Source organism: Melanerpes formicivorus, unplaced genomic scaffold (genome assembly GCF_026170545.1).
Source record: "Melanerpes formicivorus ecotype bairdi unplaced genomic scaffold, bMelFor1.0.p_v2 SCAF_36, whole genome shotgun sequence".
Taxonomy (NCBI): domain Eukaryota; kingdom Metazoa; phylum Chordata; class Aves; order Piciformes; family Picidae; genus Melanerpes; species Melanerpes formicivorus.
The window spans coordinates 1,995,143-2,020,272 of record NW_027142388.1 but is presented as its reverse complement, the minus strand read 5'-3'; the positions used below and the strand labels follow the sequence as shown (position 1 = coordinate 2,020,272).

At 43.8% G+C, this 25,130-nt stretch overlaps 1 long non-coding RNA gene across 1 annotated transcript; it reads left to right on the top strand.

Annotated features, from left to right (window-relative positions):
- The first annotated feature begins 317 nt into the window (after positions 1 to 317).
- On the top strand, positions 318 to 17,260 carry LOC137450504 (uncharacterized). The gene is made up of 4 exons (XR_010989593.1): positions 318 to 379; positions 1,126 to 1,204; positions 14,370 to 14,467; positions 17,214 to 17,260. It is a non-coding gene; the product is annotated as an uncharacterized lncRNA (long non-coding RNA).
- Positions 17,261 to 25,130: the final 7,870 nt, after the last annotated feature.

Here is a 25,130-nt window from a genome sequence, read left to right as displayed (position 1 = left end):
TACTGGTGTGTATTATTTTAGTTACTGCGCATCAGCCCAAATTCGGCATTGGCTTCCTTCTAGGGAAGGACAACCACATGCAGTTGCAGGTTTCATCATGCAAGCTCACACTCCATTTAGAGGCCTTTACAACCTTTGTTTCATAGTTTCTTAAAATACTCTGAAAAGGGCAGAGAGAGAGCTTCCAGAAGAGGTACCTGACCAGAGCAGCCATCCCAGAGCTGCTCCCACCTCTCAAATTCCATCAGCGGCTTTCCCGAGACCAGTTTAACTCAGCCTTGCTCCTGAGCTTCCAGTCTGCTGTGGCCAGCCAGAATCCCTTAGAGAAAAGAAAGCTCTGGAAGAGGAGATAATGTCACTGTCAGTTTTAATCAAGACTGTAAGTTGCCATGTGTGCTTTAATTGCAACTCCTTTCCAGCTCTGATCCTCCCCAGCTGGCCTCTAGCAACCACTGTAGGAGCAGTTCAGATGTCTAACCAAAGGCATCCAGTGTCACGTCAGGTGCCCTAAGGTGTCCAAGACACAGGGCTAGCAGCTAGGGCACAGGACATAAGTTACTATATTATGTGACATCTAAAATGCCACCAGATATCTGTGTCCAGGCACCTGACTCCCTAAAACATTCCCAGTTGAGTTGGTGTACTCACGATTGACTCCAATAATGTGTTGCCTTATTTGCCCTTCCCTTCTGCTTCCTGTTGGTTTATGTCCTCGCTTGCTCTATGGAACATGTCACCTGTAAAAATGCTAAACTCTAAAGTAAGCATTACAGACTCAGACAACCTGAAGAAGATAATGTGGCTATTACAGAAGGTTTTCAACAGCTTGTAACAATGCAACAACAGCTGTTAATTCTGAAGCACAGGATTTTAGTATCTTACCTTAAAATGGTGCTCTGAGGGATAGTCAATATTTTCCATTAATATAGTGCTTATTGCTCCAAAACTCAATCAACATTTGTTAATCAAGGAAGCTACACAGCATCACCAAGAACCAACTTAATACTCACCTGCTTCAGATGGGTATTATGAAATGGTTTGTTAACAGTTATGATGTTAAACATGTTTGAAGATTGTCATAACTTTATTCTATCAGATACTTAAAGATTATTCATTTTACTCAAGGAAAATGGAGCCAGAGGAAACTGAAAGTGGCAGAGGCAGCCCATCCTGCTGAAGTTTAGCAGAGAGACCTAAAGCAAAGGTGCGTGCTGACTGTCTGGTGGAGTTACACACATGCCAGGCAGGTACTGAGAGGATGATGATGATTTAAAAATGCTGATATCTGACAAATGGGCTAGTTCAGATATGATTCTGAAATGTAGAAATACCTGAATCTGATACCATGGAAACCTGGCAGAACAGTTCTTACAATTTATTTTCCAGATGTCTACAAATACAGAACCATAGAACTGTTGAGGTTGGAAGAGACCTTTGAGATCAAGTCCAACCACTTGCCTAGAGCTCACAATCCCACCACTACTGCTAAGCCACTATCACTGAACCACATCCCTCAGCACCACATCCACCCTGTCTGTTTCCACCACTTCCCTGGGCGGCCTGTTCCAATGCTTAAGAGCCCTGTCTGTGAAGAAATTTGTCCCAATATCTAACCTGAACCTCCTCTGACACAACTTGAGGCCATTTCCTCTTGTGCTGTCACTTGTTGCATGTATCCCACAGGTAAATCCAGACCCACACAGTCATGATACCTTCACCAGCACCAATTCATTTCCATGGCATGGCTGCTGCTGGTACAGGATAGCTTGATTGGCCAAGGAGAAGTCTTTCAAACATCACATCACTCTGGTCTGTCACTTTTCCCTCCTTGTTTGGTGCCCAGTGCAGTGGCCACGTCACGTGCAGCTTTGCTTTTTCTGACATGGCTGATGTTGTGGCATGGCTGGTGATGAGACACACAACACCCTGCATGGGTACAAAGTTGATGTGACCACTTCTGCAAAGCCAGCAAACCAGTGGCGACGGAAAAAGAAAGAGACCCATGGGATTAATGCCCAACTCTGATCTTTGCTTTTGCCTGCTGCTGGGCACCTGCAAGCCTGGGGAGCCTTCAGGAGCCAGGAGGCACAAGCAGTTTTGCTAGGGTTATTCCCACCCTCTTTGTGGCTACAAAACCCAAGTTGCTTCAGACACTGTCTTCATTTCTTTATTTGCCAAAATTCTGTCCTTATCTTTATTTGTCTGCATACTCTTCCAAGACCATCATAATCTCTAAACATGTTTATTTGGGGTTTTGTTGTGTAGTTTGTTCCCGCCCCCCACCAAGAGGCACATAGCTGCTTCACACAAGAAACTACTAAAGCACCACAAGGCATTCTGCATTTCCTATCTATAATTTTAATCCATCATTCTAGAGCTTGTAAGAGAGAGTCAGAAGTACCTGGGAGAATTATAAGATAATCTGCATTTCCTTTGGCAAGGCAAGAATCACCACCCACACTATCACTAACAATAGCCCAGCCAGTTCTGAAGCAAGTGTTGTTGACTGTAGCTGCCCTCACAAATTGCAGAAATCCTTTATTACAGCAGGGGCTTTGAGAAATTTCCACAGAACTGGTCACATTTCATATACCTCCTGCCAATATCTATCTTCAGACTGGATGCAGAGCACATCCCACAGTGCAACACTGATCTTGTTTACAAACTCATGGTTCTGGATCACTCTTGGATGCTGGTTGTTGGTGGCCATGATGCTGTCATACAGTCTTGGAGGAATTTCCTTTCAGACATGTCATCAGCCGCAGCAGGGGAGGTTCAGACTGGATGCTGGGAAATATTTCTTCATAGAAATTGAAATGGTCTGCCCAGGGCAGTGCTGGAGTCACCATCCCTGGAAGTATTTAAGCAATGTGTGGACCTGGTGCTTGGGTACATGGTTTAGTGTTGACCCTTCAGTGCTGGGTTGAGGGTTGGAGTGGATGAGCTTTGAGGTCTCTTCTAACCAGATGTATTCTGTGATTCTGTGACCTCCTGTTAGCAACAATACCCAGGTCATTAGTCAGACTGAGTTTTGCAGATGCTTCTTCATTTTTGTAGTTTCCAGATGGTGTCCACTCTTTTACTTGACTATTAAGAGTGTTCAGAATCACAGTGTTAGGGGTTGGAAGGGACCTTGAAAGATCATTCAGTCCAACTCCCTTGCCAGAGGAGGACCACTTAGGGCAGGTAACACAGGAACACATCCAAGCAGGTTTTGAAAGTTTCCAGAGAAGGAGACTCCACAACCTCTCTGGGCAGCCTGCTCCAGGGCTCCAGCACCCTGACATACACATTTTAGTGCTTAGCTTGCAATATCTTCAACAGACTGGACACTATATTTATGCCTGCCCACTCTCAAAGATAACTTTCTATCACATTTTCACTGTTTTAAGGAAGTGTTCGAGCTCAGAAAAGAAATTGTGTAAGTAGACTTTCTGAAGAAACTTTCTGAGCCACAACAGCCCAGCTCTCTCTTAAAACTATCAGGAAAAAAAAATCTAGTTGCTGTACTGTTACAAGGTGGCCATCTGAAAGAAAAAAAAAAAGACTCATGAAAACTGAAGGGGAGGAGGAAAGAATAATTTTGTTGCTGTATGAAATCTTGGCACCCCAACATGTTGCTTACAAGATCAACAGGTCTATACACATCAAGAATCATAGAATGGCTTAGGTTGGCTCAGAGGTCATCTACTCCAATCTCCCTGACATGGGCCAGGGATACCTCTCACCTAGGCTTGGCTGTTCAAGGCCTCATCCAGCATGGCCTTGAACACCCCCAGGGAGGAGGCATCCATAGGCTCCCTGGGCAGCCTATTCCAGAGTCTCACCACCCTCATACAGAAGTTCTTCCTAAAATCCCATCCGACCCTGCTCTCCCTCAGCTTCAAACTATTCCCCTTTGTCCTATTGCTGGACACCTTTATGAAGAAAAGTCCCTCTGCAGCCTTCCTGTAGGATCCCTTCAGCTATCAGAAGTCAGTTCTAAGGTCCCCCCCAGAGCCTTCTCTAGGCTGAACAACCCCAGCTCCCTCAGCCTGTTCTCATAGCAGAAATGTTCCAACCCTTGGATCATTTTTGTGCCCTTCTCTGGACTTGCTGCAACAGTTCTGTGTCCTTCATATGATAGGGACACAGAATGCAACAGAATTAGGGAAGGTAAAGAGAAGGACAGAGGCAATGATCAAGAGGGTGGAATAGTACTCTTTTAAGAGAGACTAAAATGGCTGAGGCCCTCCCATCTGCAGAGAAGGTTAAAAAAAGGTGTGATCAAGGCTTATGAAATCATAAAGGCAGTAGTGACTAAAGTGAATATGCAGTTGTTGTCTGTCAGATCTGACAATACTGGAGTGCAGGTGGACACAGTGAGACCAATTGGGCAGTACAAACAGCCAGGAGACAGAGCATTTTCTCACAGCAGGTAATTAACGCCTGCAACTCCCTACCACAGGCTGGAGTAAAAGCTATAGTCAGCAGGTTCTGAAAGAAACTCAGACTGGGCAACAGGTTTATAAACAGACTGGAAAAAAGAAGAAAGTCATGGAATCATCAGCTAACATCTCTAATTGATGCCTAGTTGTCATTACGGGTGCTTGGGAGGATGAGGTGAAGAGACCTGCAGGTCAAGGGAGGTGATTCTCCCCCTCTACTCAGCTCTGGTGAGACTCCACCTGGAGTACTGCCTCCAGCTCTGGAGCCCCTATTACAAGAGGGATATGGATGTGCTGAAGGGTGTCCAGAGAAGGGCCACAAGGATGAGCAGAGGGCTGGAGCACCTCTCCTATGAGGACAGACTGAAGGAGTTGGGGCTGTTCAGTCTGGAGAAGGCTCTGAGGTGACCTAATTGTGGCCTTCCAGTATCTGAAGGGGGCCTACAGGAGGGCTGGGGAGGGACTTCTCAGGATCTCAGGTTGTGATAGGACTAGGAGGAATGGAATGAAGCTGGAGGTGGGGAGATTCAGGCTGGACATGAGGAGGAAGTTCTTCACCATAAGAGTGGTGAAGCCCTGGAATGGGTTGTCCAGGGAGGTGGTTGAGGCCCCATCCCTGGAGGTGTTTAAGACCAGGCTGGATGAGGCTCTGGCCAGCCTGATGTAGTGTGGGGTGTCCCTGCCCATGGCAGGGGGGGTGGAACTAGATGATCCTTGTGGTCCCTTCCAACCCTGACTGATACTATGATACTATGACCCTGGGCTGCATGCTGGGTCCTCTGCTGCCGCAGACAGGGAGAAAGCAGTGGGCTAGCTGGACCTTTCTTCTCGTCCAACAGGACACTCCTTCCTTTGGATTCCTTGGATATGCTGGCTTGTGGAATATAGACAGAATTAAGCTTTCAAACCGATTCTAGTTAATTCAAAACACATTAAAGGGATCTACCTACAATCCACAAGGGCAAAGTTCATCTCCAGAAGCAAGTAACAGAAAAAAACTACAAAAGTAATTAATGCCATAAGCCATGATATGCCTCTCCAGTGGCAGTGTTACAGCTAAAATGGATTTTTAAAACTGAAGATAGCTTAATTTATATATATATATATATAATTTTATTTTGGTGTGGACAATCTTCCAGCCTATAAAATTGCCAACAAACAAACTAAAGTTTTTGTGTAGGTTTTCTTTTCCTGTCAGTTTCTTGGATCTCTAATGACAAGCATTTAAAAGCCATTAATTATGCATGATGATTGTTATCTGACATTTGTTCTGTCAGCTAAGTATCCACAACAGAATGATAAATTAATTTTCTTCCTCCTGCATTTTGCATGTCATGCACTTTGTTAGAGTGATTCTGTCCAGTGCAGACCCCTTTCCTCTTGAGTGCAATAGATCTTAACTGTTGATGAAAAACTAAATACACTAAGTCCCTTTTTGCCCCCCAAGAAGAATAAAGGGGGTGGGGGATGGTGAAATTCTGTTGATCCCTTTTGTACAACAGTATAGACTCCAGCTCAAGTTAGCTCTGCACAAGCACTAGTAGACGCCCAAGCTCTTTTAGTACTCCAGATGATGCAGCTGATGACTGATTTCTTCCCTTCTTAACTTTGTTTTTCAAATGGATGGAAGGGGAAGAAATTCACAGTCTCTCATGGCTATGTAACTGCACCAACATGATTTGGGTAGAAAAATATTTAAAAAGAGCTTTAAGAAGATAATTGCCAAATTGCACTGTTTCAACAGTAACTGTTTAAGTGTGGTGCTGCAAACTGATGTACAGATGGTAAGGGGTATTAAAGGGGTATCAGGTATTAAAGCAACTCCACTGTGAACTTTACCCTGCAAGTTTTCTATTCATACTGCACTAGTGTCTATCAGCCCTAGCAGGAATAGGGTCACACAGTACTAGAGACTCTGAATATCACACTGGAAAAGAGCACCTCTCACTGCAAAAGCCTGAGGAGCCAGTGGTGCACCCCTCTCAGAGTAATCCAAGAAACAGAACAGCTGAGAAGCGTGTGCCATGTCCTAGACTACCACATGACTGCATGCTGTTGTAGATATCTTGATGTCTCTCTTGAGTACAGAGAGGCAGGCCTCACTGCCTGAGGACTTGCTCTCTCTCCTGCCCTGGTTTTGGGGTGGGAGGGCTGTGTTGGTGTTAGCCTTTTAGGTGTCTCTTCTGGGTTATAATTCAGGATACAGTAACAAACACCAGACCAATCACTTTACAGACAAATTGTTTATGTCTAAATAACAGCACAGTCACAAATACTCATAAACAGTACAGTTATCTAGATTGAAACAACAGCAAGTCCAGTAGTTCACCAATGCTGGGGTAAATTTAGTATCTGGGTGTGCCAGGACTCCCATATCCAGGCACTACCCAGTCTCATTATTGACCCAGCACATCCCATGTCTGCTCACCCTCTGTGCCAGTTCTCTCCCTTGTGAGCACAGCGCTTGCAGACACTGTTGCTGAGGGTTGATCCTGGCAAGCAGCTAAACACTGCACAGGTACTCTCTCCCTCCCCACTGGGACTGGAAAGAGAATGAGGAGAGCAAAGGTAAGAAAGCTCCTACCTGTCTGACTGCCTAAAGACCTGTCAGAAATTTGGAACATGCTTTGTCAACCCTCTCAGTCTGTGAGCCACAGCTAGTTTTGCAGGGAGGTGGACAGTACAGCAATCTGAAGCTTACTAGTGGCAAACGACTGCTTTCCTAACTGCTGGATGTCTTAGAAGCTGTCCCTAACCCCTGCCTGTGGTGACAAGAATCAGTATCGCTCGCTGACACTCAGTCCTTTGCTAGACTGCTTTGATAAAAAGAGAAAAAGGAAACAAAAGGAAACCCTGCTGTCAAAGCCCCGCAGCCCAGGCAGAAGGCGGACCTGCGGCGTGCGGCCGCAGCGGTGCCGGGGACGCCATGAGGTGGCAGCAGAGCCCGCACAACGCGCACGGCTGCGCTGCCACCCGCGGGCTGCCAGCGCTCGCAGGTGCTCAGCGGCTGCGACATGAGCGGGGCTGGTCCTTGTGTTACAGGGCTTGGGCTTCTCACAGCTGCGATGATGAGAACCGTAACCGATCTCTATTTTACCAGAAGTGATTTTTCTTCCTTCCCGCCCCCCCGTTTGATGCACATTTTCATACCTGGCTCCAGCTGGCAAAAGCCTGTGTAAAAAGCAAGGCACAGTTCTGAGCCAAACTTGAAAGTTAAGTGATCATTCCTCGGAGGAATATATTTAGAAACACTTCATTCCGGAAGTGTTACTTTAATTAAAAACAAACAAACACACCCCAATGAAACAGATCAAACACCAAACTCCCCGAGCTTTTAAAGTACTTTGAATGTTACAACAAAATATCTGAAGTTGAGCATAGAGGAAGAGGGGCCAGATGACAACACTACTGGCACTGAAAAGCAACATGAAACTCATTGTTACAAAGAAACTCTAGAAAGATTGTTTCCAATCCTTAAAATTCTTTGATGGGGCCAGCCCACTGCTATAGAGTATGTTTCATTACAACACTAATTGCTGAACAAGGTGTAGAGACCTCATCTTTTACCACCATGAACTTTACTAAAGATAGTGAGCTGAAGCGATAGAGAAAGGGTTTGGAGAATTCCCTAAAGGCTTTTTGACAACCAAGAGTTCCAGGAACCATGTGGTGCTCTAGAGCTAGCAATGGTCACAAATATAGGCTTGGTGAAGTCAGAGGTGAAGAAAAGGAGGGGCAGTAGCAGAGGCAGCTTGGTGGTGGCTTCTGTGCCATTTGTAAGGAAGCCATGGGGATGGCAGGAGCTGACTGGTTTAGCAGCACCTGCTAGGAAGGAGGGAGGGCATCATACAGCTTCCTGAAAGTCAGGCTCAGCCATGGGTCAGCAGCCACAAAACAGGTTAGATACCAGCTTGCAGCAACTGGCAGGAAAGTGAGCTGTGCTCTGTTCTGTTGAGTATTAGCTATAAACTGGGCTGCCTGCCACTGGGGAGGGCACATCCTGGCTCAGTGGAAATCACCCAGAGCAGTGCTGAGCCAGGCTGAAAAAGAAAGTAATGCAATAACAGATGCCACATTGGACTGGTCTGTCTCCCAGCCCATGGCTCTTCCCATTTGCTTTATGGAAAGGATCTTTTCTACAATAAGTGGAATAACAGCGTTCCTCACTTGGTTGTTGACTGTCCCTGCTGCATTGCCCAACTCAGCTACCCTTCAGAAAACCAGAGAAGTGGCAGGAGCATTGGCAGTGCAAGAGATGACTGTCAACTTCTGCGGTCAGCTCTTCTCATAATTCACAAAAATTACATTATTAAAAAGGTAAGAATGCTCTGTATTTTAGGTCACCTTCAGTTCTGGTTCTTTGTCATGATATGCTGCCATAATTTTCCTTCAGATCATACTAGTAACTTACTTCAGAAAGCTCCAGCACAACAGGGTTTATAAGTGAGCTGTGAAACATGGAGACCAAAATCTTGTCCTAGTCTTTTTACTACTGTTGTTCATCCCAAGACAAAAATCAGATGAAGAAAGTTCTTAGTGCTTTGAACAATCAAATCATAGAGTAGGAAAATCATCTGAGCTTCAAAACAAACTCATCACACATTACCAATGATCTCTGAAAGGGCTCCCAGGTGACAAACATGGTAGAGACAAAAGTATTTTTCATTCTGCACTGCAAAATAAGCCTCCAAATTCTAACAGAAATCACCATTACTTACCTTACCCTAGTAAAGAGAGACAGAGAGCCCAAGGAGAACGGAGCTTCCATGGCTTATGGCTTTTAGAAATTACCTGCCAAGTGTGTAATTTTAAAGTGATTGTCTTCCATTAGGGCTACAATAAACAGCATGGTGGAAAATTCAATCTGATTAGCTTTTCTAATGAGCTGCAGGAGGTTATGGAGGCCAGAGCAGAAGAATCTTAAACATTTCATCACTGATTACAAACCTGCCTCTGAATTAATTAGATAATTAAGTGCATAGATTTAATGAACCTAATGCTGATCAACAAATTATCAGAAATGCTTGCAGATTTTTGGCAGGTTAAACACCTTCCCCCCCCCCCCCCCCCCCAAGTTTTCCTAAAGCAGGAAGGTTACACAAAATACATACAAGAAGTAAGTAGGCTTTTGTGCAATAACCAGTAGATCTAAACTTTATTATTTACACAATAATTTAATTTACTCACAATATGTTCAAGTTCCTGTTGGGTTTCCAGGAGAGCTGTTATTATCACAAATGCAATTTGAGACAGAGGCAATTAAAAAGATGAGCTAAATCCTGAGAACTTTTAACTCCAATCTCACTGGAACAAATGGAAGTCTTCCTCAGCAAATGAGAGTAGAACAGGCTGTAGATATTGATGGTGTGTTGTGTACCTAACCTTAAACTATTCCCTTTGATAGAACCACTCACCACTGCTAGCACTCAAACTGTGTCCACACTGACCTCCTGGTATCCACTCTGCATTCTCCTTCCTCCAGCCAGTTCTTTTCCATGGTTCATTCACATTGCTAGAGTTTAGTGACATACTTTCATTTTGCAGCAGAAAAACCGGCTGCAATACCCCAAAGTACTTGTATCTTGCTGGGCAAGAGAACAAAACAAAGAAATGCCTTTGGTACTCAACACTGGCTAAATCTCAGCAATCCCAGTTGTTCCCTGAGGGCAACATCTCGGCTCCAGCTGATCAGCCTGACACCTTCCTTGTGAGACAGACCTTAAAGGCACAGGGAATAGTGGTTTCACTGCCTGTTTCTTCTGAGTTTTGGAATGCTCTGCTCTTGGGATTTCTTTTCATTTTCTGCTTACTCACCAACTTAATACTCACTGAAAGATCAAAGCTATTGCTGCTACAAACTAATACACCGCTCTTGGCTACTGCCAGAATCAGGGTGTGGACTAGAGAGACCTTTGCTCTGATCCAGCATGGCAGGTCTTATGTTCTTATTATGACTTAAAATTTACTTTCCCCAAAGGGATGCACTTGTAGAAGTCCATCTGTGAGGTGATTCATGAGAAGTGGACATAAAAGAGAACTGAATATGGCTAACTGAATACAGAGGAAAAATTAAACAAGAATTCCTGGCAAATGAATACTTGAAAGCTCTTAAACAAAACCACTAAGAACTTGAGTTTGTCACCTCTCTAGTGTCTGTTTTGCATTTTAAATTGTTGCACCTTTGATGAAACATTTTTTTAGCATTATATATTGCCTTTTTCTTGTAAAAACATATGTGGGGTTTCCTTTCTATCTCAGTTGTTTTGGATTAAAGAAGAAGAGGCACTTAGAGCAATATCAAAGAAGGAGACAGAAGCAATCGCATGGATCAAATTATTATCTCATTGAAAGCCAGGGGCCTGTTACTTGCAGGCCAGACCAGGATTAATCCTCAGTGCCTGGAACAGTGGCAAATTGGTTTTAATCCTTGTGCATTACTCATCTGTGCCCAATATGATTTATCCCTGCAGTGTTAGGTTTTTGGTATTTATCTGAATGGCTGTTAATAAATATAGCTCTGAAAAGCAAGGATACTCTGAGTGAAAATATCAAAAACTTCTTTTGTAAACTAAAGCTGGTTAGAGATTTAATTTTTAAATTCCATTACCAACTTCAAATGTTCAGAACCACTGTGGAAGTACTTCTTATGCTCACTTTGTTGGCAATAACCATTTTATGCATTATTCCCAACATCAGTGTATATGCTTTCAAGTGGTGACATGTATGTGTTGTAAATATAACATCCTCATGATTCTGAAATCGTGAAGAATGGATCAGCCAAACCAGGAGGTGAGTGACTGTATCTGGGAGTGGAATGACATAACACTGACACTCATATAAAATAATCAAATGATCTCATTTTTCTGCCAACTGCAGACAAAGCTTTGCTCACCGAGGTTCTGAGGGTGACACGTGTCTCTAAAATGTCTTTTTCTAAGCACGGTTTCAAACATCAGCTGTCGTATTGCTTTGAAGTTTTCCTGACAGGCTCAATTTATAATGTTAGAAAACAAGATGCTGGAGCATCAGCAAGCTATTCAAAACCCCTAAAAGAGTAGGAACTCCACTGGATGCCATCTTAAGTGAAATGTAAAGATGGCAACATCCAAAAAGAAATAAAGATGAAAACTGCGAAGTACTTCACATCTCAGTCTCTGCTGGTGATGCTCAGCTTTTCTGCCCTACATGTGGGAACTGAAAGAGAAGAGGAGAAGAGGAGGCTCAGCTTTTCTGCCCTACACGTGGGAACTGAAAGAGAAGAGGAGGCTCATTGCCCTCTACAACTACCTGAAAGGTGGTTGTAGCCAGGAAGGGGTTGGCCTCTTCTCCCAGGCAACCAGCACCAGAACAAGGGGACACAGTCTCAAGCTGCGCCAGGGGAGGTTTAGACTCGAGGTGAGGAGGAAGTTCTTCACCGAGTGAGTCATTCGTCATTGCAGCGGGTTGCCCAGGGAGGTGGTTGAGTCATCATCCCTGGAGGCGTTCAAGAGGAGATTGGACGTGGCACTTGGTGCCATGGTCTAGTCATGGGGTCTGTGTTGATAGGTTGGGTTTGATGATCCTCGAGGTCCTTTCCAACCTAAGTTATACTGTGATACTGTGATACTGTGAAAAGAAGCCAGAGATCAAATTAATAAGCCTGAGAGTAAAGAAAACCAACAACCAACCAACCAAAACCAAAACACTCCAACCAACCAAATTAGTTTACCTGTGTTATTCATGGAAGATTCAGAGTATGAATTTCCATCCCCCCTCACCCCCTCAAGAGAACCGAACCTGCAACATTTCTCATTGTAATTTGGACACTTTGGAACTGTTTCTTGCTTTGCTGTACCTGTTCTCCTCTACATCTCTTTACAGGGATTCTAGAATGGAAGTAAAAGAGCTTTTAAAAAAAACCCAAACCAAAACACCACAATTAATTGGTTATTTCTCAGTTAAGATCTGTGGTGGATGTTACCTACTTTCAGAGTCTTTGAATTTCTGAAGTATTAATATTGAAACAGTGGCTAGCAATTCTGTCTGATGCCAGTTGTTCTTTCTCCAGACAAGTTGGGGGCATTGGATTAATTAATTTCTAGTTATTTTGGGGTAGTTCATGATGGCTAAGGGCCACTTTCAGGAAGCCTATTAATAAGCCACCAAGATCTTACCAGTTTCAGGAGGCAAAGAGAAAGACAGAAAAAGGAGAGCATTCTTATCTTCTGCAAATCATAGAAAGGACTGTGTCTGACTTCAGGCTCAAGGCAGCAGTTTGGGTTTGTTTACTTGATTTTACTTTCCCCCTTCTTTCTTGAGTGGGAAAGCAATGGCAGTTATTGTATTCAAATCCTAGTCTCACTGAGATTTTCCCTTAATTTCAGGGGGCCTAAATTTGGTCATGAAACGTCAGTCTTCCCAACAGTACAATTTAAATGACTAATTTAGTACTAAACAATTGGCAAATTTTCTGCAGAACCCTGCTGATTCTTCCACATATTCTATCCTGTGAAGCGTGAGTACTTCTGTCTGGGCTGAAAACAGGGCTGGATGGATCCTCAAGATGCATTGATAACCTGAGCTCTTTGTAAAGCTGTAATCAGTGGCAATTCTTGAGACACAAGAAAGCGTTTTCCATATCCTACCTACTTGTGCAAACAGACAGAGAGTGGAGGAAACAGGGTAATAAAAGTAATAGCTCAGACCTGGGAAATGACTGTGTGATTGAGTCTAAAAGTGTTCCCTTTCTGGCATTCCACATTCTCCTTTCTTAACCTGCCCTCCTGCTCAGTGTGCTGTCCACATACTCAGGGATGAAGCCCTAACACTCCATCCTATAAATCAGCCAGCTATCTCTTACTTAGTATTAGTGAACATAAGGACTGATGGTTGACATATAAAAATACAAATTAAAAACACCACTTTTGGAGACCTGTAGCTTCCTTAATTACTCTTCTAAACATAAGGTAGGCAGTTCTTTCAAACTTGCCTTGCCTCTCAGGTCATGCTTCCTAAATCTCTTAGTGCTTTAGCTCTCCCTCTCTCTGTGCTCCCCGCCCCCCCCCCCCCCCAATCTCTCTCCCCAGTTTTGCTCTTTTCAAACTTCATAGCCCAGAATTAGCTGCAGAAATCTGGCTCAAGTCTCACAAGTGCTAAACTGAGCCCAGCAACTGCCCTCTATTTCCATATGTGCTTTTTGCAGACACATTCAGTCTGTGATAGATGAGAGCTCTCCATGCCATCTAGCTACTTATCCATTACATTCCTGTGCATTTATCTCATGGAGAACTGAAGTACTGCCACAAGTAACCAAGAGGAAAAATCATTCTTGATCTTAATTAAATGGCTGAGAGTTAGCAGTCTCCATGTGTCCCAACCCCAGGCAGGCTCAGCATCATTCCAGCTGTGTACTGCGGTAAGTGTAAGAAGGCAGTCCAGAGAAGTCTGTTTACTAGAGCATTATGATGGGTCAAAGAAAGTTCTTGGCAGGCTACATAAGCTCATGGGTCATATGTTATGCAGTCCTGTTTTATGTCTTGTCTTTTATGTATTAAATTCTTGGGAAGTTCTTCAATAACCACTTCTCTTGCTCTTCTACATATTGTTCCAATGACTGCGAATCAACAGACTGATAATCTAGGTGCAAGCTTTTGTTTACAGATGCTTGAATTCACACATTTGCTATTGAAACTTACTGCCAGTTATTCCAGTTCATTTAAAACAGTCTAACATTTCCACATGGCTCCCAAATTTTGGCACCTCAAAGTCCTTCAGGGAGCAGAGTTAAAATTGGATAGGAAGCCTGTAAATGATGCAGATGAATCCTGCATTTAACAAATCTCAGAACAACAGAAGATATGCAGAACACCAATGGATCAATGCAGATTCTTTATATGAAGCTAGGAATGCAGGCAAGTCTGTAAAGTTGCTTTTCTTAGTAATTTTCCTCCATTTTTGTTGCAGAACCCTGTAAAAAGCAACATGGTAAATAGTGGCTGCTGATAGGAGAAAACCCCATTACCAAAGATTTAAACTGTGCAAGAGCAAGGAATAATTTTCAGGTGAGTAATGCATTTTAATGGGATTTTTTTTGCTGTTGTTTTAATATCCATATGCTTTTAAAGTTGTGAAAACCTTTTTTCAATAAATTGAGAGGTTTGCATTTTCAAATACAGAGCAGGTATGTAGGTTAGAACAGTACAACATAAGGCCAACTTCAGCAGTCCTTGCTCAGTTCTTACTCAAAGCTTCCACTGATCTCCGAATGAGTGTAAAGGGGGCAATGACTTCAGGATGTGCTTTACAGATGGTGCTTCATCCAGAGGCTTCAAACACACTTGTGAAGGTTGTTATAGAGTGAGTCTTTTGGTCTGAATTCCCTTCATTAAGGGCCAAAACAGTATTCCTAAAAATATCAGTGGAAGTTTTCCTACTGTTTTCAAAGAAAGAATTTTGGTGTGTTCAAGGGACATTGAGAAGTAAAAGCTACTGCTGTACAAGTGGGTTAAAACTTGGGTAACATGACTTCAGATGGAGAGAGGAGAAGAGAGGATAAAAGAGGAGAAGAAAGGAGAGGAGAGAGAAGGAGGAAACAGAAATGCTCTTTGGACAATATGAGAACAGTTAACAAATGCATGGAGAGGACCAAATTCAGCACTGTCATCAGCTGCTCTGACTCTCTTGATTTAAGTGAATTTCTGTCCTTTTCCTCTAATCTGATCAGCAGATCTCCTGGCCAAATACTTTTCAAGGCTTCCAGAATATCTAGCCACACAACTGAAGACTTGGTAGATTAAGTGCTTGTACAAATCTGAGTGACCCAACTGCCACATGTTCACTAATCACTCGGGCCTGCTGGCACCCTGGACCTGTGGCTGCTTTCTCAGTCATGCAGAACTGTGAAGGCTGTGAGTCAAATCCACTTTAGCTGAGCGAAGAGACTGATAAGCCATTTCTTGAATATACAGCTCTATAAATCTCAGGATGGCCTTTTGAACTGTATATTACTATAGGACTGTGGGAAACCCCTTTTGGGAGAGAAGTAGCCCAGTTGATATTTATCACTACAAAGTCTGTTGCAACACACTGTCTCTTTCCTCTGAAATGAAAGCTTTTGACTTACAGATGATCAAATGTATTCACACCCCAAGCGAAACCAGGCCAGTTCTGGCTTCTCGCCAGTATCGGCTTGCTGTGAAATAGTTCACTTTTTGCATTCATTTTTTTTTTTTACAATAATAAATCACCTTCTCAGCTAAATATCTCCTTTGCCATCCAGCAAGTGCCACTGGGCTTGCATCTAGTTTAGATGTATACAATCTATAGGTCCTGTGCCTGGAGAGAACAATAGTCCTGGGCATTGTGCTAGATGCCACCGCAGTACAATCACTCAGCACACCTAGAATTTGACAGATTAGCAAGAAGCAATACTTTGAGACTTATTTTAATAAAGGTAATCCATTAATCTGTGCATGTGACTAGTGAGAGGAGGCTGCTACACTGCCTGTGTGCTATGTGGCTGAGTTAGCACCGACCAAGGCATCTTACCTCAGCATTTCCAAAATCTCTAGCTCTGCAACCTGAACGTTGCATTAACTTATCTTCCTCTTTCATGTATTGGCGTTTCTTTCCTCTGGGAAAGGAGGCACAGGATTTTAATGAACTGAGGAAGATGTGCACCTTGTAGGAGGAATCAGTCACAAAGTGGATTCTGGGTTCATCTCTAACACCCATGGTCATTTCAGTGTTGCTGCTAACAGGGTACATATCCCTCCTGGAAGGCAGGAGGCACCCCACTAAACCCTGCTCTGTAGAGTTGGGGGACTGGCAAATCTGTGAGGATCCACAGAGCAGAGGCTGACAGGTTTCAGACCACATAGCTGCCCAGCTGCTGTTGGGATGCAGTGAGGGAACAGATCACTCTGTTGCTGCAGGACCTTGGAGACATTCACTTTCTCTTTTCTCCCTGAGAAAGTAGAGCTGTCAGTCCTGCTTTCAATGTCTCAACCAAACTGTCTTAGCTGTAATTACATAGAAATATAGAGGAAGAATAAATATTTATCTTCCTGCTAAAACAGTTCCTCCTAGCATTCAACTCAACTCTGGGCTGAGATCTTTCATTTGGAACTTCAGGGGACAGAAAGGATGCTGCCACTTGTGGATTTGTATTTTTTAAAAGGAACATTTCTAGGCATGAGGCTTAGACTCTTATTTCTGGCTCTTTTGAACACAGCCACACTGGGGCTAATTTACAAAGGTATCAAGGTCCTTCATGATGCAGACAGGAATCCAAGCCCTTTTCAGTCATACAAGCCTCTAAAGCCATGATCTAAACTGGACTTTTCTGCTTAAACTTCTTAGTAATATTTTTAATCCCTTCTGGACTTCTATCCTCTTCCCATAGGTATTGAAATGTCATTGTGGTTTCAGTCTTCAAATGCTCTCCTTCTTGAAAGGAGTGAATAAATGGGGGTTGCCTCTTTAGACAGGAAAAATTGCACCATGAGATGCAGTCCTACAAGCTCTGAACAGCAAGACTGCAGCCTGCAAGTGCTTTGCTTTTGGAAGGTACCTAAATTCCACCTAGCCCTGGTTTGCAAACACATTTCTACCAAGAGATAAAAATAAAGGGTAAAAAAAAAAAATCCTTATACCTTAAAAGCATTTAATTATACATGAATGGATCTGCATAGGCATCTGCTGGCCAGCAGACTTTCCTGCTCACTTACAATGTTGAGGGTTGGGATCCATAACTAGTGGGCAGGAAATTAGGCACACACACAAGTTCCCTCTTTCTGCTCCATATAGAAACAAGATAAAGAAAACTTGGAGGGGAAGGGGATGGAACAAGAGGGAATGAGAGACAGAGCTATCCCAGTTGATGCAGTTCTCCATCACACAGTTGTTAGCAGCTGCCACCTCCAGACATGGATGTATTGCACGGGCTGGGGACGCTCGGGAGGACTCTGGCCCCTGTGAACACCCACGTGCATGCATGTCTGAGAACAAAAGGCACCGGGAAGCCCAGGTAGGCTCCATGCTGCCTGAAATGTTGAGAGCCACTTTTAGGAGACAATTTACAGAAAAATAAAAAAGTTTACAAACTGCTTTACGAGACAGTTAAATGGTTCTTGAGGGGGGTCTTTATAATTGAATTATAAGAACAAAAGGAATCTGAGGAGCAGGCAGAGGCCTTAAGGACCAACATGCTTGACCTCATTTGGTTTAATTGCACTGCTGGCTCTCTCACTACAACCTTCACTTGGAGAACAGTTTGTGGAAATAATTTAAACTCGTTGCTTCAGTTGCCTTTGTTAGTGATTTAGTCAATAATTTTATTACCTCTTTGATAAGATAGCTCTGAGTGCCCCAGTCTTTAATTGAAAGCCCCTTAGGTTCGAATCTTTTAGCAATATGAATATATCCATCCAAGATCTTTACCAGAACCTTCTATAAATTCTGTAACTTTCTTCTAGTCATCTCAAAGATGCTCTTTTCCATTTTGAACAGACCCAGGTCCCTTTGCATTGTCAACATCAGGAGCATGGCACAGGGCTGATGGCAAGCTGAGCTCTGCAGACCTTCTCAAGCAACAGCACAGTGCAAGTGGGAGGATGGCCAGGGCTGCAGACATCATTCGGCACCAAGACTGAAGAGGTGTCTGCAGCCAGGGCCAGATGGCAGCTGTGCTGCAGCACTGTGCAACCTGGATTTGGCCCTGTCCCTGCCACTTTTAATGCTTATAGACTGGGGCTAACGCAGTGCAGGTTTTGCCTTCCTGTGTGCTGCTGGTGGTGCCACAGTCCCCAAGGCTTTTCCTTCTCTTTGTACATAAGGAGTGAGCTCTTCCTGGAAGTCTTAGCTTCAGATTGGCTTTTAAAAAATCTGCCCTCCATTAACTTCTGCATTTTTAATATTTACATTATTTCTTAAGTCAGCTTCTGTTTTTCAGGAGGGTTTGTGTTCAGCCAGTCAGAACTACAAATTCAGTGCCACGTTTTCAACTCCAAGTGATCTGAAGTGAATGCTTGCAAAGCTGGAAGCACCATCATCCCTCTGAACAGGGCTGTGGTGTTCAGTTTTCTGGGAGCAGAGGAAGGGGTAATAATAAAATGGGTACCATTATAAGGCTAAAACTCCTGGTAACCTGATTCCATCAGGGCTCAGTACTGCTGTGAGAGGGCTGTGGAGGATGGCCTCCTTGGGAGCATGTTTTTGAAACATCTGGGTCTTATCCTGGCCTGTCTTATGCTCTGAATCCTTGTGCAAAGTGGGTCCACTGTGCTCCTTAAGCAGATCTGCTCACCCCTAACTATAAAGATGGAGTTAGCTAAAGACACATGCAGTGCCAAGTGGGTCCGTCGTGAAGGTCTCTAGTAAGGCTGCCAAAGAAGCTAAAGTTACAGGACAATGTACTAGGAGCTGGCACATTTTTCAGCTGTCCAGAGGGGGTCCAGCCTCTTCCCAGTTCAGGATTCAGAGCCACAAAGGGGCTTACACAGCCTGCAGCACTCTACAGCAGGCTGCTTTGGCTACTTGCTGCCTGCAGACAATGGGAATGCTCAGCTGCTTCCTGCAGAGGTTCTTCAGGGCTGGAGAAAGGCTCCTTGTACCGCCAACCCCACACTGAATTTGAGAGCAATCTGCTTCCTAACAGGAGAAGCTCAGCCAGATCTGCCATAAAGAAGCACCCGAACATTAGTGCCAGCTGTAAGGCTGTCCTCTAGCCCCAGGCTGAGTCAAGACCTTTCTGCCTCAGTTTCCCTTTCTGCAAAATTAGGGTAATTGTGCTGGACATCTCAAGGGGCAGGGGGCCCAGGGAGATTAAGCAGCTTTTGGTAAAGTGCTGTGAATAGGAATACTGCTGTGGATAGTAAGTGCTAACTATCAATTATTAAGTGGGAGTCAGGTTTCAGGAGCTTTATAACAGGGCAAGGTTAAGCAAGAGTAATAGCAGAAGACATGTAATGAAGCTCAGTGCTGCCCTGTAGCACTGCCTATGAAAAGCTAATATCCACAGTAAAAATTCCAGCTCTGTGGCCTATGCAGAGTATTTTGCTCTGCTGCTATAATGATGACACTTAGAATTAGACCGACATAACCTAGAGAGCTCTGGGGACTCATCATCTCCGAGATTTCACTTAATTATTGGCAAACTCTGTCATTTAGTATCCCGAGCAGGCTGTGCTATGTATAACCAACACATCTAATTTGATTTCATCTTGAATTGCTCCTATGAGTGGTCTTGAATGGAACCACATCTGGTATCTTGGCAACGTCTCTTCTCCTCTTGGAGAGAGCTGTCCTTGAATCCATAAAATGGATCTCTTACGGCAGGGGGTGTGTGCCTGTGTGCACGTGCTGGGGGGATAAGCCCTCCCAGGGCACACAAAGGGAGCCTTTGCTTCCATGCACGTTGCCTGTGTTTAGGGGTTTCAATGTTTATTTACTTAATTCCCCCAACCCCCAGATAAATTGTATCGAGGAATCCTGGTGTAAATCTTTGGTTTTGAGGTGGGGCACTGGCTTTAAGAAGCACTCAGGCTACTTTATCCTTAATTGGAGCTTTCAAGAAAGGATTGGTTGCTGGTCTGCATGAACAAAACACTGCTTTCCTCTCTCTGTGATATACCATTAGAAGCAGGGGGGGTGATGACATCAAGTGTACATTCAAGGAGAAAAAAGTAGCAAGCATAAAATTATAGTCAGAAACTGGTTTTTCTGTTTAACCTGATGGTGCTCAGAATTTTGTCATGGGAAACATAAGGATCACAGAATGGCTCAGGTTGGAAGGGACCTTAAAGATCATCGACTCCAACCTCCCAGCAATGGGCACAGATGCCTCTCAACTAGACTCAGCTGCTCATTGCTCCAGTTCCCACTAACTCAGGATTTTTCTCTCCTGGCAGCTGATTTGTGGAGAAGAAACCTCACCCCAGCTTTCATATACAGCATAGAAGAGGGAGACATTTCACAACCCATTACCCTCTTCAGGGTTTTGGTTCTTGTACTTTAGATGGGGCTAAGCCCAGGTAAATGAATGAGTGTTTACCACAAAGATTTGCTTTAGACTGCTCTTATGGGGATTGGGGGAGGGGGAAAACGTGCAGATAGAGCCTCTACAGTCATGTGTGATACCACTTTCAATAACTGCTCTCAGTTTCTATTACTCCTTGCTAATATATTGTCTGAACTATAGAAACTTCATCTGCCACTTAAGTCTTGTCATCCCCTTCTGCTATAGCAGATGTACATGACTGGAGTTATTCCAGGTACTGCACTATCCTTGTCAATAAGATTCAATCTTGCAAAGCTGAAAACACAAGGACCTTTTCCTGTTTCTTTCCTGAGATGGAACACCTTATTTGTAATACAAATAGCTCTAGAAAGGACTCTTCCTTTGTGTCCTAAATTAAACATGCTTAGGATTCACATTTGGAAGAAGTACAACTCTTCCAGCTATGGAGAACAGAGGTAGCTCAGGGAAGCCCAGGATAAAAATGAAGTGACAATTCAGGTTTATTTTTATGCTCAGAAACTATCTGATGCTTTTTTCTTTCAGTCCTTTCTTGGTCTTTCCCAGAATAACAAGTTAAAGTTTTAGTGGGACTATAACACAGACTGAAACCCTGAACAGTGCAAGTACTTCATAACTTGATTAACTATTTGCTTCCTTGACAAACTGGTATTGGTAGAACAATTTCCCCCCCCAGGAGGATCCAATCCTTTTCTATTCAAAAGCAAGCTGTAGTTATTTCTTGCTTTAATGACACATCTTTTACCAGAATTGAGGATGGTAGATGCCCATGTGCGACAGACATTGTCTGTTTACCTCTTTACCTTTCTCAGTTCTCTGAAGGAGTGCAAAACCACAGGAACACAAGCACTTCTCTGAGTGGTCAGCATCCATCCATCAGCTCAAATAAAGGGCTTGGTGCTTCCTGGATGTACAGGATATGAATCAGTTAGTGTGAAGAAGACGACCACATAGTATCATCATTACAAAACTGTATTGGCCTTCTGCTGCCTGTGGAGCAGCTGTGGTGCTGTGTTACACTGCACATTTCAACAGATTTAGCTGAAGAGAGGTAGATAAATGCAGTCCTCTGCTCAGGCAGAGGAAGTTAATTACAAAAAGGTGTGATCTTTGATTGGTATTTTCTTCTTTAATTACACCCCGCACTTAGCAGAGCTTTCTGGCTGTTCCTCCCAATGCCAGCATGCTTTTAAGTACAGAGCAATCATTGCTATTGTTATTTGCATTGCAGGCTTGGTTAGAGAGAGGAACAAATAGAAATAAAAATCATGCTATCATCATAATATTTAGGGTAGATTTAGGCTGGACATCAGGAGGAAGTTCTGCACAATGAGAGTGGTGAAACACTGGAACAGGTTGCCCAGAGAAGTGGCTGAGGCCCCACCCCTGGAGACATCGAAGATCAGACTCAGTGTGGCCCTGGACAGGCTGATCTAGTTGGAGGTGTCCCTGCTGAATACAGGGGGTTGGACAAGATGACCTTGGAGGGTCCCTTCCAACCCAATGCAATCTGTGAATGGTTCCTGCAGCCTGAGAGCTCTGCTGTGTGTGATGCTTCCAGTTCATGTGTTGATTCCACTGCATTTCAACAAAGCTGGACTCTAGCTAGCATAGAAAATGTTTATATAAGCATCTATGAAAATCAGTGATGTCAGGATAGGACTAATCTGATTAAAGAATTTATGCCCATTTTAAAGTATAAGTAGATCTGGCTTTAATTTCTTTTGCAAACTTTTGCTCAGCATGGCTCTTTCTCTAGTGTAAAGAATAAAATACAGTTTTTGGTTCCTTTTAGATTCAAACCATTGTGCTGGCACTGTGAATGGAATAGATTTGAAAAACATCCAGGGCAGTCCTTCCATTAAAAAAAAATTACTGCCAGACTAGACAATCTCTCAAGGTCTCTGTCAGCCTTATGGTTCTATGCTTTGTCACTGGTCTGGAAAAGTCTCTGCTTTCATTCCTATCCATGTAGTTTCACTGTCTTAATTTTACACAGAGGAGTGGTGCTCCAGAGAAGGATCAGTGATCAAGTCTGTGCAGAAATCAGACTTCTTGTTTTCCACTGTATTACCAAAGAGCATGGCCCCTAATAGAACTGTTAAGCTGTCAGGGCCACATTGACTACAGGCCCTGGTGCCTGAGCTTCCCACTCAAATGTCCAGTCCAGGAGGGATTGTTTTCATTAATTTCTTGAACATTCCTTCACCCACTTTCCCATTCCTTTCTTGCTTCCATCTCTTCACATAACCACATCACCACCTGCATGGACTGTGTTCCCATCACTTCCCTCCCCATGGCTTTTGGGGTCACAGGTTTGACATGTGGGAAGGGAGAAGAGACTGAAAAAGCAGCCCCAGCCTGTGCTGGCCTTACCATGAACTGGAGTCTATGAAAACCCTCCTAGAAGAATTTAACACGGAATAACCAGGCAATGCCAAAACTCCCTCTTCCCTGCCACCACCAGATACCACAGGTCACTGCCTCCAATAAGCTCACAGCCACAAGACTGCAGAGTTCCCGCTCTTAAATAAAATCTGCAATGACCTTTCAGTATTTGACTACCAAAAAAAGTGAGGGTTGTGCAGTCACATTATCTGTCCCAATAATGTTTGAACTGAATGTCCAGTTTGAAGAAAAACTGTTTCAAAGCCATCGAGCTCCCAGATGTTTCATGAAAATGAGTGTCTGGACAGAACATGAAAGCTTTGCCATAAAAATTTCCTATGCCTCTTAACAGAGATCTGGAAGAGGACATGTGCTTGGCCATCCTGCTCTGAGTTAGACTCAAATGTATCTACATTTTCCTCAGGGAATGATTTTTGAGTCTGAGTCTGTTCTTGAAAACCTCTCATAAGGGGATGCCTCAGCAAACCCAGAGCTGCCACCTTTGCCTTCCTCCACAACTACTGCTGCATCAGCGTGGTATTGGAGACAGGTTTAGAGAAACATAAACAAAGAAGCTTAAGAGGAAATAGAAAAAGGAAAAGACTTCTAAGTAAAAATGCCAGACATCAGCTCTGTATCCCGAGATAACTACATCAGAACACAGGGGCTGTCTATAGAGGCAGGCCCTTTCAAATTGGAGAAACAGTCCCATAAGCACAGATCAAAACACCGAAGCTGTGCAGAAGTTCTCTGTGTTGCTAACCCATACTATGGCTCCCAGCCCCGGGGTCCATTTGGGAACCCAGCAGAAGGCACTCCTAAACCAGTGCCAGGAGATATCCTGTATGGATGAGGTGAAGCTGAGCTGGGAGCTGGCTCTGGCCATTTGTGGTTCAGACTGGTCTGATTGCTTTCTGCTCATGCAGGGGCATTTGGTGACAGGAAATCCTGGCACAAAATGAGGTTTTGGGGAAAAAACAGAGTTATTCTTTGGCATGCTGCTCCCTTGATGTGTTTGGTTTGCCAAGGGAAAAAGTGATAGTTTTCCATGCCCTCCAGCTCATGGCTGTGGCTCCAGCTGCAGTGTTTCCGCCAGGTTTGCTGGCAGTGCCTGAGAGCTAGGGATTGTATTTCAGTATTTATTAAAAAGAAAAAAATAGGGAGGGAGTAAAAAAATCTTGTTTTAATGGGAAGGAGAAGGCAAATGAGGAATCTGCAGTCTTTGCTTTCTTTTAGATTTCTCTGCAAGCTGGTTGATCTCCCACCCTGCCTCTGCTATCCTGCCAGTCTAGCTCATGTTGCCCTTCCAACCATACCGCAGCACAAAGGAGGCTTAAAAATTCATCAGTTCTCCCAAAAACCATTCAAGAGTGCTGCTCACCCCCCTCCTCCCTGCCTCTGTTGTTTCTCCTCAATGCCTTGTGCACTGATTGCCAGCTCCACAGCCGTAGCTGCCCTGAAAGAATTAGGAAGTACTGGGGAGGGGATTTAATTCTGGCTTTCCCATTTCACAGCTGTCCTTTTCTCTGCTTTCCACATTGTATTTTACTTACACTGTGCTGAATATTTTGTCCCTGGACCTTCCACCTTTCCTGGAAAGTGACTTTAGCACTTTGCCAAAAATGCCAGAGTTGGGCAGAGGCTGGGCAGGGAGGAAGTCAAGCATTGCACCCTCTTCCCTGCACCCATGCCATCCACACTCTGAAGTGTGCCAGCTCACTATAAATCTTCCTGCTGCTTACCAGTGAGCTGACTGCCTCTCCACACACAAACATCATAGCAAAGAAGTAAGAAAGACTTTGTTAAACAACGATGCCATTTAGAAGTGAATCTCGGAGATTCAAGGAGGTGAAGCCTGCAGAACCCAGCCTGGGTAAAGGCCCTGGCTCCATGTGTAGGATGTGCTGCAGAATGGAGATGCACAATGCCATCTCCATTCTGCCTTAAGGATTTTATGCCTTCAGGAAGAGATGTCAAACTTCCACTTCCCCTCACCTGCAGGGGAGAGATAAGTATGAAATAAGCTTCAGCTCACTTTGGGGAAACAAAGGGACTAAAAATCAACTCCTTTGGTTTAATATTTCAGTTAAGATCTCACCTCTGTCTATCAATAGGTTTGGTTCTCGCTGAAGTGACAGCAATATCTGTTGGGCTGGTAGCTCGGGTTGTGGCTCATGCAGCCTCGCTGCATAAAGGCTTCTCCATCTATTACTGAGTGTTTAAGCATTGAGGTGTTGAATTCTTGCAGTTGACTCAAGGGAATAAGATTTAGTGATTAAAAAAATAAATATTGCTTGTAA